The sequence below is a fragment of the Pelodiscus sinensis genome, chromosome 2 (genome assembly GCF_049634645.1).
Source record: "Pelodiscus sinensis isolate JC-2024 chromosome 2, ASM4963464v1, whole genome shotgun sequence".
Classification (NCBI taxonomy): domain Eukaryota; kingdom Metazoa; phylum Chordata; order Testudines; family Trionychidae; genus Pelodiscus; species Pelodiscus sinensis.
Window position 1 is genome coordinate 128,781,541 of NC_134712.1, and position 15,260 is coordinate 128,796,800.

Here is a 15,260-nt window from a genome sequence, read left to right on the forward strand (position 1 = left end):
TGAAGGGACACTGCAGATCATGCCAGGTCCACACTACTGGAAAAAGCTGATGTAAGAGGGAGGGAAAGCAGCATCTTATAATCCCTCTGTGAAGCAATCACACAGGTGTCAGAATAACAGCCTTTTGTTCCAGGAGACATCTCTGGGGTGTCATTGTGAGGCTGCCCTGGACTTCTGCCTCATCCTCACATTCTAGGGGATGGAGACTATGGAACTTGGTTAGGACAGAATGTGGGTCAGCATGAGCCGGAGGGGATCTCTACATCTTATGACCCTCTTGTGAGTCTACCAGGCATGTCATCAGCTCTGCCATCATCCTGAAGACATTCTCCTGTTTATTTACTTTGCATTCCCAGCATGCTCTTCTGTCCTCACACTGTAGTCACATCTTCATTAGCAGAGTTCTCCTCCACTCATTTAATTGCACCCTGCCAAAGCAGGCAGATTGCATTTGTTAATTGAACATGTCATCTCAATTATGTTTTTGCTGTCACATCTGTGCTAGCCAAACATCTGGAGGAGCTAGGGGTGTGGACTGTTGCACCTGCTGTAATGAAAAAAGTGAAGGGCAGACTGTACAGTAGATACATTGTGGAATGTAGAACCTAATTTCTTAGCATAAAGGAACATTAGTTCAAAACAATAGGCATTGTTATGTGCAAAGCCAAATGACGTCTTTAAATGCCCACTATGCAGCAAGTACACCACAGAGATCTTAAGGGACATAGTTTGATGGCAGGCATGGTAAGGAACAAGTTGGGGATTTCTCTTTTGCTTCCGCTTTCAAAGCTTTTGTGACATAGTGCTTGCAAGTAGCAAGTCCTGCAGCTAGGCAAGTGTCTGCATTTGCAAAGAGGGAGGCATGGTAGCACGGCAGCAGGACATGTGTCAGGCTCAAGTGTCCCCTCTCCCCATTTGCCAAGAGAATACAACTTGCCACAGGAGTCTGTAGGCAGGAGGGAATCCAGGGATGGTAACAGGTTAGGGGCTCAATCCATGCTTTGTTGGGGATCAGCAAACAGAGGAGTTCTGCTGCTGTTATGCTTAAAAGAAACACACAGGATCTTTTTCAGGGGTATACGGCAACACGCCACATTTATTGATAATATAACAAAGTAGCATATGCATTCACACACACACACACACATACTCCCTGCTGATGGAATAGTTACTAGTCTGTTGCTCGGCCCAGCCTATTGGCCAGATAGGTTGGGTGCGAGGAAAGAGCCGATTCTTGCTAGTCCCAACTGATGCTCCATAGTCATAACAGGACAGAGCCCAAAGAACCATACAAGACACCCCATTTTTTATAGGATTTTCCCTCCATGCAAGTCTATGCATTTTGCCTTGTAAGGCCTTAATCATTCATTCAGCATCACTATCAGTTTTTCTGCGACATTTATTTATCTGGAAGTTGTTCTCGCAGTCATGTGATATCAGTGTGCTGACAGTCCCTCCTGGGTGTTGTCTTCTGGCAAAACTTGGTATCCGTTCCCTATCAAGGAGTGCTTGCCACTAACTTCAGAGTTCATCAATCTGTCCTGATAGTTTGCGTCTTCAGTGTACGTTCACTTAGTTGATAATTATTTGGTGTTTCAAAGGCTCTGGCCCCTCTTCTGACCATTTGGACATACAGTGGACTTCACACATCTCTCCTAAAACATTCTCTCTCTCATTCACACAAACAATACATTTACACAGTTGCTTCGTGGGACAAAAGGGTGCTTTTAGTCACTTTAACAAAATTACAAAATCTTTCAACGTTAAACTTCTTTCTAGCTATTACAAGACCTTACCTACTATTAACATCACTATGCTTTTCAATATTCCATCTCTTCACTTTAACATCAGAACATGCTAACATCAAACAGAGCTGGAGCTAAGTTAACAAAGCTGCCTGGCCTGTCTGAGGCCTACTTCTTGTGTTTCAGTTTAATCCAAACCTTATGCTATAACATACATTCATTAAAACTAACTTATTATCTACAAAATTACAAGGCTACACTGTGGTATCCCCTGCTTCATACAGGTTGCCATGCACAAACAATATCCATCTTCTCCGAACCACACAGAATTATAGGGAGTGGACGCTGACTGAATGTGGACAAAAATGTGGAACTTATGCCTTGTAGAATGATGCCAGACCACTTACTACTAATTTGGCATGGAAAGGTGTCCTACCATGGAGGATGGAGTAAGGCAGCTATCCCCAGAAACCTTACGAGAAAGAAGAAAGACTACCTCTATGAGAGCTTTATGGAGAAGTGGAGGGAGAATTTCTGTACCATCTCCAGATATGTTAATAAACTGCTCTGGAGAGCCCTCGTTGAGTAGGCAGAGTGGCTGCCACAGATTACTCCCAACTGCCTAAACCCACTTGTGGCATGATTAAAAATATGAATTCACCAGAAGTGCCCTTCCTGCCATCAGGACCCAGCAACAATACTTCCTGGGAGGTGGATGGGCTCCAATTTATAAAAAGGTCCCAGCTGTCGGTTAGATTGGATACTCCGCTTGCCTGCTGATCATTCTCTTCCTCTTCCACACAGTCCTCCATGGTATTGCCTGAGGTTGCCAGAGGAGTATTTTGGGAGGAATCCATGGATGGGATCCAGAAACTGGTCTGGTGCCCTCCTAGAATTCTGTGCATCTGCTCATAGAAGTAGCAGGTTTTCAGCACTGACCCAGTCTGTCCATTTGTCTCCTTTGTCTTCTGATATGCCTGTCGGAGCTCTTCACCTGGCACTGCTGGGTATCCCTGGTTTATACTTATTTCACTATGCTCTGTGCAATCTTGGCATAAATATCAGTTATTTCTTTTGCTTCTTCATAGTTCTGCCTGGACACATTGCTCTCCACACCCAGCAATCGGGTCTAGGATATACCACACAGTCCATGCTGGCTTTCGTTTGCAATCTTGGACTTTCATGGCCAGGTGTGCTGTGGAGGTATGCTGCCTGTTCTGAGGTCCTCTCAGCACACTGGATAAGCAGGAAATTAAATTCAAGTTTTCCTGGGACTTCTTCTGTGCACCTGGAGAGCAACAGAATTGAAAGTCCTGGCTAGAGCAATAACACTGGGACATCTCCTGAAGACCAAGAATTTCAACTTTCACAGCCCCACATCTGCATATTTAAAAGTTACTTAGAAAAGTTAGATGCCTTCAAGTCACCAGGGCCTAATGAAATGCATTACTACTCAAGGAGGTGATAGAGGAGGTATCTGAGCCTTTAGCTATCATCTTTGAAAAGTCATGGAAGTTGGGAGAGATTCTAGAAGATTGGAAAAAGGCAAATATAGTGCCGATCTATAAAAAAAATCAAATAAGAACAACCCAGGAAACTACAGACCAGTCAGCTTAACTTCTGTGCTAGGAAAGATAATGGAGCAAATAACTGAGGGTATGTCTACACTACAAAGTTAATTCAAACTAACAGCCATTAGTTTGAATTAACTTTCATAGGCGCTACACATGCAAACCGCTAGTTCAAATTTAATTCAAACTAGCGGAGCGCTTAATTTGAACTAGGTAAACCTCATTCTATGAGGACTAACGCCTCGTTCGAATTAAGTAGTTCAAATTAGGGGCTGTGTACCCACTTAATTCGAACTAGTGGGAGGCTAGCCCTTCCCAGCTTGCCCTGATGGCCACTCTGGGCACAACCAGGTAAACTCTTCTGCCCCCCTCCCGGCCCCGGATCCCTTAAAGGGACACGGTCTGGCTACGGTGCCCGTGTCAGGTGCAAGCCTGCCAGCACCCAGCCAGCAGACCCTGCACCTGGCACGGCACGAACCAGCCTCCCGATGCCACCCAGCCTTCCGCCTCTTCCCGGGACCAGGCTGGCAGCTCCCAGGAGCCTGCCCAGAGCCGCAAGAGGTGAGCGCCCGCCTGGTCTAGTGTGGAGATTGTGGACCTCATCCAGGTTTGGGGGGGGGGGACCTCCAATGTCCATGACCTCTGCACTAGGCACAGGAAAGTGACCGCTTAGGGCAGGATAGCTGCCAGCCTGGCCACCAAAGGCCACATTGCAAACCCAGGAACAGGTTTGCATGAAAATCAAGGTGGTCCAGTGGGACCCCCGACCCTGAGCTTAGAACATAAGAACATAAGAATGGCCATATTGGGTCAAACCAAAGGTCCATCTAGCCCAGTAGCCTGTCTGCCAACAGTGGCCAACATTAGGTACCCTGGAGGGAATGGACCGAAGACAATGACCAAGCCATTTGTCTCGTGCCATCCATCTCCAGCCTTCCACAAACAAGGCCAGGGATACCATTTCTACCCCCTGGCTAATAGCACTCCATGGACCCAACCTCCATGACTTTATCTAACTTCTCTCTAAACTCTGTTATAGTTCTAGCCTTCACAGCCTCCTGTGGCAAGGAGTTCCATAGGTTGACTATTTGCTTTGTGAAGAAGAACTTTCTCTTATTAGTTTGAAGCCTGCTACCCATTCATTTCATTTGGTGTCCTCTAGTCCTTCTATTATGGGAACTAATGATGAACTTTTCTTTATGCACCCTCTCCACACCACTCATGATTTTATAGACCTCTATCATATCCCCTCTCAGTCTCCTCTTTTCTAAGCTGAGAAGTCCCAGTCTCTTTAGCCTCTCTTCATATGGGACCTGTTCCAAACCCCTGATCATTTTAGTTGCCCTTTTCGGAACCCTTTCCAGGACCAAAATAGCTTTTCTGGGGTGAGGAGATCACATCTGTACACTGTACTGAAGATACGGCGTACCATAGTTTGATACTTCCCCTCCTCCTTCTTCCCCTGGCTTCCCCCTTCCAGCTCTCTCCTCCCAGGTTTCTCTCTCCCCTCTCCCACCCTCTGTCTTCCCCTCTCCCACCTCCTTTTCCCAGTCTCCCCAAAGGTTAATCCCCCCCCTCCCCAGTTTTGTTAAATAAAGAGAGTTTCTATTTTTGAACACACGTGTCCTTCATTTTGTACATCAGGAAGGGGGGCTAGGGAGGGGTAAGTGGAAGGAGGGGTAAGTGAGGGAGGAATGGGATACGAGCCCCCGATGGGGTGGACTGGGGTGGCTCTGCGGACTCCTCGGGGTGGAAGCTCTCCTGCAGCCCCCTGATTGACCCCCCCCCCGGATAGCAGCCTGCGGCAAGTGCAGCTGGGCTGATGGCCGAGTGCTGTGATGTGCCGAGTGTGGGCATTCAGGGCACTCCAAGTCAGGACTGCTTTGCTGTCCCGCATTGAGGTAGACAAGCAAGCGGGGATCCCTGAGAACTGTCTGTCCGGGGTGGGGGTCGTGTCCCTTTAAGCACAGCCCTTGGCTAGCCTGAGACAGCAGCTCCACGCTTTAAGTCCTAATCTGATGCCCTGCAGGCACTGGTTCCGGCCAGCCTTAACTTTGGTTCAGGGTCTACTCAATGTGGACATGCTAGTTCGAATTAGCAAAACGCTAATTTGAACTAGTTTTTAGGTCTAGATGCACTAGTTCGAATTAGCTTAGTTCGAATTAACTAATTCAAATTTAGTTTGAATTAGTGCTGTAGTGTAGACATACCCGGAGGAATTCATCTGCAAACATAGATAATAAAGTGATAGGTAACAGCCAGCATGGTTTTGCAAAGAACAAATTATGTCAAACCAGTCTGGGAAACAACCAGGAAGAATTAGAAGTCACAGCATAGTCAAATAACTGTGATTTGATTAGAATAACAGAGACTTGGTGAGATGGCGCACATGATTGGAATACTGTTGTGGAAGGATATATTCTGGAAGGCCAGGCGGGGAGAAAAGGTGGAGGAGTTGCACTGTATGTAAGAGGGCAGTATGTTTGCTTAGCGTTCCACTATATATATTTAGAAAAGCCTGTTGAGAGTCCTTGGGTTAAGCTTAGAGGCGGGAGCAAAAGAGGTGATGTTATGGTCAGTGTCTGTTGTAGACCACCAGACAAGGTGGATAAAGTAGACGGGGCTTTCATCAGACAACTAAGAGAAGCTTCCAGATCACAGACTCTGGTTCTCATGGGGGTCTTTAATCACCCTGACACCTGTTAGGAGACCAATACAGCAGTACACAGACAATCCAGGAAGTTTATGGAGAATGTTGGGGATAACTTCTTGGTACAAGTGCTGAAGAAACTGACTAGGGGCCATGCACAACTTGACCTGCTGCTCAAAAGTAGGGAAAGTAGAGGTGGGTGACACCCTGGGAAGCAGTGATCATGAGATGGTAGATTTCAAGATCTTGACCAAAGGAAAAAGGAGAATAGCAAAATACACACCCTGGACTTCAGAAGAGCAGACTTTGACTCCCTCAGGGAACTGATGGGCAGGATTCCCTGGGATGCTAACATAAAGGGAGAAGGAATCCAGGAGACCTGGCAGTATTTTAAAGAAGCCTTTTTGACGGCACAGGAACAAACTACCCTGATGCATAGTAAGAAAAGCAAATGTGGTAGGTGACCAGATTGACTTAGCAGTGAAATCCCTGGTGAGCTTAAACACAAATAGGAAGCTTAGAAGAAGTGGATACTTGGACAGATGACTAGGAAGGAGTATATTGCTCAAGCATACGAGGTTTACAGGAGCGGTCCACAAAGGCTTCCCCTGTCGACTGACCGAGTCTTGACTGCTGTGCTGTGCCAACAATCAGCTGAGCCAGCACAGCGCAGGAGCCATTTTTATTTTAATGAAGCCGGGTATATTTAAATCCCCGTTTCATTGATTATGTTGGATAGCCTATTTTACATGTCTCTGCCGACAGAGGCATGTAGTCTAGACATACCCCCAGACGCCTTATGGAGTTTGGATGCACCAAGGAAGAACAGGGAGGTAAGACAGAAGCCCACTCTGCAGCAGTGGGGATAGTGGCAGAAAGTAGCCTAGGCAAAAGCAATAGCTAACCAGTGAGTGAGCCAAAGACAGGAGTCAGTGTGTTTTGGTTGGAGATTTTCCCCACAGACTCAATGGCTCAAACTACAGTCAGAAATAGGACCCTGGGCTGGGAACCAGTGAAGAGGAAGGACTTGCCAGGAATGTAACCCAGTCTCCTAACTCTAACCTGGGAGCTGCATTGTCATGTTGACTCTGGCCTTTGGGCTGCCCATCCCTGCAAAACTGGGGCGAGTTGACTCTAGCCATTGGGACACATAGCCCTATGGATTAGGGCAGATTTATTGGCTCTGGCTATTAGGCTATACTGCCTCAGGACTGAAGGCAAACATATAGACACATGCTAGGAAGAACAACGTTGGGAATTGTGCATGAGCTCTCCTATTCCCAAACAGATATGGATGCACTTGCCCCGCACTGAGTGTAGCCTTTCCCAAACATGTCACACTCATCTTCTAAAAGTTGAACCTCTGTGGTCCCAGACTCTCTGGTCTGGCAACATCTGTGGTTAAGAGATTAGGGACACCATCACTGTCCAACCTGGCCAATAGCCATTGATGGACCTATTCTCCATGAATGTATTTAGCTCTTTTTTAAAACTCTTTTATACTCTTGGCTTTCACAACATCCTCTGGCAAGGAGAACTACAACTGACTGTATGTTGTGTGAAAAAGTACTTTCTTTTATTTGTTTTAAACCTGCTATCTATTAATTTCATTTGGTAACTGCCAGTTGCTATTATGGGAAAGAATAAATAACTATTCTCTGTTTACTTTCTCCAGATATTCTCTATTTACTTTCTCCACGCCAGTCATGATTTTATAGATTTCAATATTCCTCCCCCTTAGGCTGTGTCCAGACTCAGGGTTTTTTTCGGGAAAAGTAGCCTTTTTCCGAAAAAACTTCACCTGCGTCTAGACTGCAGCCGCGTTCTTTCGAAATTAAATCGAAAGAACGCGGCTTTTCTTTCGACGGCGGTAAACCTCATTTCACGAGGAAGAACGCCTTCTTTCGAAAGTGCTTCTTTCGAAAGAAGGCGTTCTTGAATGTAAATAGGGCTTCTTCGAAAGAGAGCATCCAGACTCACTGGGTGCTTTCTTTCGAAAAAGCGGCTTGCTCTTTCGAAAGTTCCGCGTGCAGTCTAGACGCTCTCTTTCGAAAGAGGCTCTTTCGAAAGTATCTTTCGAAAGAGCCTCTTTCGAAAGAGGCTTGCAGTCTAGACATAGCCTTAATGATATATTTTTCAAGCTGAAAAGTGCCAGTCTTATTAATTTCTCCTCAAATAGCAGCCATTCCATACTCCTAATAATTTTGTTTCCCTTTTTCAGAACTTCTTCCATTGTCAAGATGTCTTTTTGAGATGCGGTGACCACACATGCATGCAGTATTCAAGATGTGGGCATACCATGGATTTATATAGAGTTAATAATATATTCTGTTTTTATTCTCTATCTCTTTCTTAATGATTCCAATCATGATGCTTGCACTTTATTATGTTAACACTCTGTTACACAGACTGATCTGGTGACTATATTCCTGCACAATGTCTCATAGTTGTAATGACTTTTGCTCAGTTTCTGATATTTAGGGGCAAGAATTTATAAACCTGTTAATATTGCATACATAAATGCATATTTGGGGTAGTACTTAGATATTAATGGTTGGATATCAGTTATCCAAAGAATAATTTTGTAAAGTTGGTTATGGAAAAGTGGTTTGTGTTTTGCATTCTTATTTTTTTTTTTTTTTTGATTCAGTACATATAAGCTTTTTGTCAACTGGAAGTTTAGTATGTTGCGCTGATTCCATAAAAGGTAAAGTGGGTTCTTTACCTTTAAATGCCAGTCATTGTTTTGGTTCAGTAATTCATGCATCTGATGAAGTACAGGTTGCACCTCTAAAAACCAAGATTCTCTGATCCGGCAACATCTGTGGTCTGGCATATCAGTTTTGTTGACAGACCAGAAGATCAGTTATTTGTCAATAGAAACTGAGAAAGAAGATAATTTTTAGAATGTATTTCAGATTTGTTTAAAATTCACAGATCAACAGCCAAGTGTCTGTGCAAATGTAATACCCTAATTAAGCCAGTAGTATGTACAAAATGTCTCAGTGTCCCTGGAGAATTCTTCCAGACTTCCTGTTCAGAGATTCAGAAAATACACAGTCTTGTGTCTCTAGGAACAGCTGGCAAAACAGTTTTCTGCCGACTTTGGGAAGCAAAGATGAAAATGTTGGCAGCTATAGACTAAGATTAATGTGGAATATAATAAGAAATGAGAGGTTAGAAAAGACTAGGACAGATTTCATTTAATTTTTCATTCATAATCACTTTCCTTTGCCTTTTGGATTTATGTTCAGAGCTGTGGTTTTATATTTTGAGATGTATTTTTAAAATGATATGAAAAAATAACATAAATGGGAATAGATGTCACTTTTTATAGGGCCCAAGTCTCTTGAAATTAAAATAAATAAAAACAGTTCATCATGGAATTTTAGTCTTCAGTTCTCTGTCCTATTGCATCGAGTGAATACTATTGATGTTGTGGGGAAAAATCTGCCTTCTGCTACACCATCTATTCTAGTTTATGTGTATCAAAGAGTATATGACATTGGTGTCCAGTGTCTACGGAGAGAATAAAGTACTTGCTACTATCATCAGTTGAAGGAGTTCTTCTTTTAGGTTAGTTGAGCTCAAGGAGGAAGTGGCTTGCACTTTTAGAACTGAATGGAAATTGTTTCCATTTCTTAAATACTCTCTTCAACATCAGCAAAATCATATTTTTTCTACTTCCATGGCTCTAAAAATGCTGTCGAGCTTTGTGAGAAAGAAATCAGATGGTCTGAGGTCTCCTGTTAAAATAGTACCTCTGAACCCCTTGCTCCATTCATCTGAAGAAGTATGTTGTGTCTACGAAAGCTCATGATACCATCTACATTTTTTGTTAGTTTCTAAGGTGCTGCAGAACCATTCTTTGTTTTTTAAGTTTTTTCAGTTACAGACTAACACGGCTACCCTCTAAGCCCCCAAAGTGTATGTTATAATAACAAACTGGTGATCTCCATCGACATTACAGGGGCCACACAATGCAGCTGCTGAAAGAAATTAATTTTCTGTCTCACTCTGAGGATGGGAGCTTGAAGAAACCAAAAGTACCTCACAATTGTAGGCTTTATTTTTACCCATGTACTAATAGAATCATAGAATCATAGAATAATAGGACTGGAAGGGACCTCGAGAGGTCATCGAGTCCAGCCCCCCGCCCTCAAGGCAGGATCAAGCTCCGTCTACACCATCCCTGACAGATGTCTATCTAACCTGTTCTTAAATATCTCCAGAGAGGGAGATTCCACCACCTCCCTTGGCAATTTATTCCAATATTTGACCACCCTGACAGTTAGGAATTTTTTCCTAATGTCCAATCTAAACCTCCCCTGCTGCACTTTAAGCCCATTACTCCTTGTCCTGTCCTCAGAAACCAAGAGGAACAAATTTTCTCCTTCCTCCTTGTGACACCCTTTTAGATATTTGAAAACCGCTATCATGTCCCCCCTTAATCTTCTTTTTTCCAAACTAAACAAGCCCAGTTCATGAAGCCTGGCTTCATAGGTCATGTTCTCTAAACCTTTAATCATTCTTGTCGCTCTTCTCTGTACCCTTTCCAATTTCTCCACATCTTTCTTGAAATGTGGCGCCCAGAACTGGACACAGTACTCCAGCTGAGGCCTAACTAGTGCAGAATAGAGCGGCAGAATGACTTCACGAGTTTTGCTTACAACACACCTGTTGATACAACCTAGAATCATATTTGCTTTTTTTGCAACAGCATCACACTGTTGACTCATATTCAACTTGTGGTCCACTATGACCCCTAGATCCCTTTCCGCCATGCTCCTTCCTAGACAGTCGCTTCCCATCTTGTATGTATGGAACTGATTGTTCCTTCCTAAGTGGAGCACTCTGCATTTCTCCTTATTAAACCTCATCCTGTTTACCTCTGACCATTTCTCTAACTTGCTAAGGTCATTTTGAATTATGTCCCTATCCTCCAAAGAAGTTGCAACCCCACCCAGTTTGGTATCATCTGCAAACTTAATAAGAGTACTCTCTATCCCAATATCTACATCATTGATGAAGATATTGAATAGTACGGGTCCCAAAACAGACCCTTGAGGAACTCCACTTGTTATCCCTTTCCAGCAGGATTTAGAACCGTTAACAACAACTCTCTGACTACGGTTATCCAGCCAATTATGCACCCACCTTATCGTGGCCCTATCTAAGTTATATTTGCCTAGTTTATCAATAAGAATATCATGCGAGACCGTATCAAATGCCTTACTAAAGTCTAGGTATATGACATCCACCGCTTCTCCCTTATCCACAAGGCTCGTTATCTTTTCAAAGAAAGCTATCAGATTAGTTTGGCATGACTTGTTCTTCACAAACCCATGCTGGCTATTCCCTATCACTTTATTACTTTCCAAGTGTTTGCATACGATTTCCTTAATTACCTGCTCCATTATCTTCCCTGGGACAGACGTTAAACTGACCGGTCTATAATTTCCTGGGTTGTTCTTATAGCAGTAAGGTAAGCTCTGAAGTAAAATATTTTTATTTTGTATAAAGCAGAGAAGTAAGCTGTAAAACCAAGTAGAAAGAGATATAAATAACCATATATTCATGTTTATTCCTACCAACACACACACATATACACATATACACAATGATGGTATTCAGATTTGAGGGCTGGGGTTCAGTCCTTTCTAGAGTTAAGGGCCAGCTGTGAAAATCATTCACATTCAGATTTACAGCATTAATCTTCCTGCATCCAAAACTCTGCAAATATTCAGAGATGTTTGAATCCAAATGGAAATTTAGTGATTTTATTATTTTATTGTACACAGACATTTTTACCAGCAGCAATATTGTGATTGTGCAGTGAGTAGGTCTGATTAAGTAGTGAGTATGTTTGAACTCTGTCTCTTAGTTTCATGTAAAAATGTAGTGAAAATTTAGTGTACTGCACATGTGCAATATACGACATTCATCTCCTTATATCTAAGCCAGTTTACTTTAAACGTGTCAGTGCCATATTTCATTACTAAGGCATCACTAGTAGGTATGACTTCCTAAAAAAGAAAGTGATTTTTGAGACACTAAAGTTAATTAAAATCAGATTTTTCTTGAAGCATAAAACCCATATGTTCCCATTCTTGCATAATTTATAAACAGCTAAACAGAATTTTACCCATCTTTCCTAAACAATTTGCCTTTGGCTGAACATAGACATAAGAAATTTCAGTCACAAATGTGTTTCTTGTTTTGGTGTGTTTTTTTAAAAGCACTTAAATGGGAGCTTTCTCAAAATGTATCTTCAAGCATAACTGCATTTATTCTGACCACATATGCACTGAATTTGCCAATATGAAAAAGTCAATCTAAAAGGTTGGAGTTCAAATGTGACAGGTTTTCTTCAGTAATAGAGATGTTGCCATTTTAGTCTAGTCTAGCTGAAACAAAAAACAGGACTATGTAGCACTTTAAAGACTAACAAGATGGTTTATTAGGTGATGAGCTTTTGTGGGCCAGACCCACTTCCTCAGAGGTTTTGGTTTTGTTTTTTTTGCGTAGCTCTACTTTATCAGCTGCTATATTAGAAATCAAGGCATTCTGGAACTTTGAATGTGATGTGAACTGAATAATAAATGACTGACTTCTAACAGATTCTACACCTGTTAAAAATAAGTAGTCAAATATGTACAAGAAATACCTACAAAGACTTATTTTATTTTTAAGAATATTATTAGATTTGGTTTTACTCACTTATTCCTAATAGATCTCAAATGAACTGTCTTGCTGAGGCTTGCTGAGCTCATGGGCCCAGCCAGAGAGACCTGAGCCAGAGCTCAAGGACAGCGGAAGAGCTGGTATAGCCACAGAGAATGGACCTGTGCCAGGCTCCCCAAAGCTGTGCAACAGCTGGACAGGGGGGAGCCAGCACCGTGGCCAGCCCAAACCAAGAGGGGCCTGAACTTCCCCAGGCCACAAGCAGAATGACCCTGCTCAGTTCGCTCTCGGAGTGGGGAGAGATGTGGCATAAGGGGGTGCTGTCTGCTCTGTATCCTAGGATCCCCCTGTGTTGTGATCTGTGATTCCCACTGACTTGCTCACATGTTGTGATGTAGTGTCAGTACCTTGCTGGTTGCTATGCCTGGGAAGTGGGCAGTGGGCTGTGGAGGACCCCTACTGGTGGTTGTCTGTAAGCACAGACCATCAAGAGGGGCCTCAGGACAGTGGCCAAACCGGTTCTACTTATTAAGTGAAGAGATGGGACAAAGGACGGTGTGCTGGGGGAAGGGGCAGTCTTGGGTTGGAATCATAGAGGAACCAGTCTAAGAAGAGGGCTGGCATCCAGGCGCCTAAGGACCCCATCTCAAGGGGTCTGAGGTATCCTGGCCCAGACTCCTGTAAACACATCACGTCTATGTTGTGCTGTGTCCTGGAGAAGCAATAAACCCCCTCTAGTCTGCCGGCTGGCGGAGTCTGTTCTTGCTGCTATGGGGGTACAAGATTGGGGGAACCCCAACTGCGCCGTCACAGTGTGTCAGGGCACATGATCCAGTTTTGGACACCCTCCATTCTAATAACTGAAATTCAGATACTGAACATAGCATAGCTGTCCTAAATGGCAAATGAAATTTAATGTGGATAAGTGTAAAGTAATGCACATCGGGAAAAATAACCCCAACTATACTATACGTACAGTATGATGGGGGCTAATTTGGCTATGACAAATCAGGAAAGAGATCTTGGAGTTATTGTGGATAGTTCTCTGAAAACTTCCACACAGTGTGCAGTGGCGGTCAAAAAGGCAAATAGGATGCTAGGAATTATTAAGAAAGGGATAGAAAATAAGACACAGAATATCTTACTGCCCCTGTATAAAACTATGGTACGTCCACCTCTTGAATACTGTGTACAGATGTGGTCTCCTCACCTCAAAAAAGATATGTTGGCCTTGGAAAGGGCTCAGAAAAGATTAGGGGTTTGGAACAGGTCCCATAGGAAGAGAAGTTAAAGCGACTGGGACTTTTCAGTTTAGAAAAGAGGAGACTGGGGGGGGATACGATAGAGGTCTATAAAATCATGAGTGGTGTGGAGAGGGCAGATAAAGAAAAGTTATTTATTAGTTCCCATAATGGAAGAACTAGAGGACACCAAATGAAATTAATGGGAAGCAGGTTTAGAACTAATAAAAGAAAGTTCTTCTTCACACAGCATGTAGTCAACCTGTAGAACTCCTTGCCAGAGGAGGCTGTGAAGGCTGGGACTATAACAGGGTATGTCTACACTACCCTCCTAGTTCGAACTAGGAGGGTAATGTATGCATACCGCACTTGCTAATGAAGCCCGGGATTTGAATTTCCCGGGCTTCATTAGCATAAGCAGGGAGCCGCCATTTTTAAATCCCCGCTGCTTCGAACCCCGTGCAGTGCGGCTACACGGGGCTCGAACTAGGTAGTTCGGACTAGGGTGCCTACTCCGAACTACCGGTACACCTCGTTTCACGAGGAGTAACGGTAGTTCGGAATAGGAACCTAGTCCGTACTACCTAGTTCGAGCCCTGTGTAGCCGCGCTGCACGGGGTTCGAAGCAGCGGGGATTTAAAAATGGCGGCTCCCCGCTTATGCTAATGAAGCCCGGGAAATTCAAATCCCGGGCTTCATTTGCAAGTGCGGTATGCATACATTACCCCACTAGTTCGAACTAGCGGGGTAGTGTAGACATACCCACAGAGTTTAAAGAGAAGCTAGATAATTTCATGGAGGTTAGGTCCATAAAAGGCTATTAGCCAGGGAAGTTGATGATTAGGGGAGTTGATGATGTAATGAACTGCTATATAGAAATTTACCAAGAGAGCAAAACAACAGTCTCTAAAAGAGGGTGTGTTGTGTGGGGTTTTTTTTTGTTTGGTTGGTTGGTTGGTTGGTTTTTTGTTCGAGTTGGGAAAGTTCAGCAAGAAAAGTAGCTGGACGATCCACCCTCTTCCATCCTCTGACTCACCCACTCTAACTGCTTGCCTGCTTCTGCTGTCAGGAAATGGCATCTGGGGTTTGCCCTGCTTTGCCCACCCTCCTAGTGCTCCAGTTAGGGAGCAGGGTTGAAGGCTTGCCCCACTCAGACTTCCTGCCTATCACTCCTTCAGAGGCGCAGGGTTGAGGACTTACCCCCCTTTCCCTACCCACCTGCCGCTCCTTCTAATGAGCAGGGTCTGAGCACAGGGCATTGTCAACTCCTCAGCTGCAATGCTGGGCAGCTAGAGTAGGGCAGCCCCTGTACACCAACCCACTTCCCAGCAGAAGTCCCAAGGCAGAGCACAATGAGACTTTGACCATG

The 15,260-nt window shown here is 43.9% G+C and overlaps 1 protein-coding gene across 3 annotated transcripts in view; it reads left to right on the forward strand.

Annotated features, from left to right (window-relative positions):
* Positions 1 to 15,260, forward strand: part of CDH18 (cadherin 18) — a 1,055,536-nt gene that overhangs the window by 301,327 nt on the left and 738,949 nt on the right. The window lies entirely within an intron of this gene.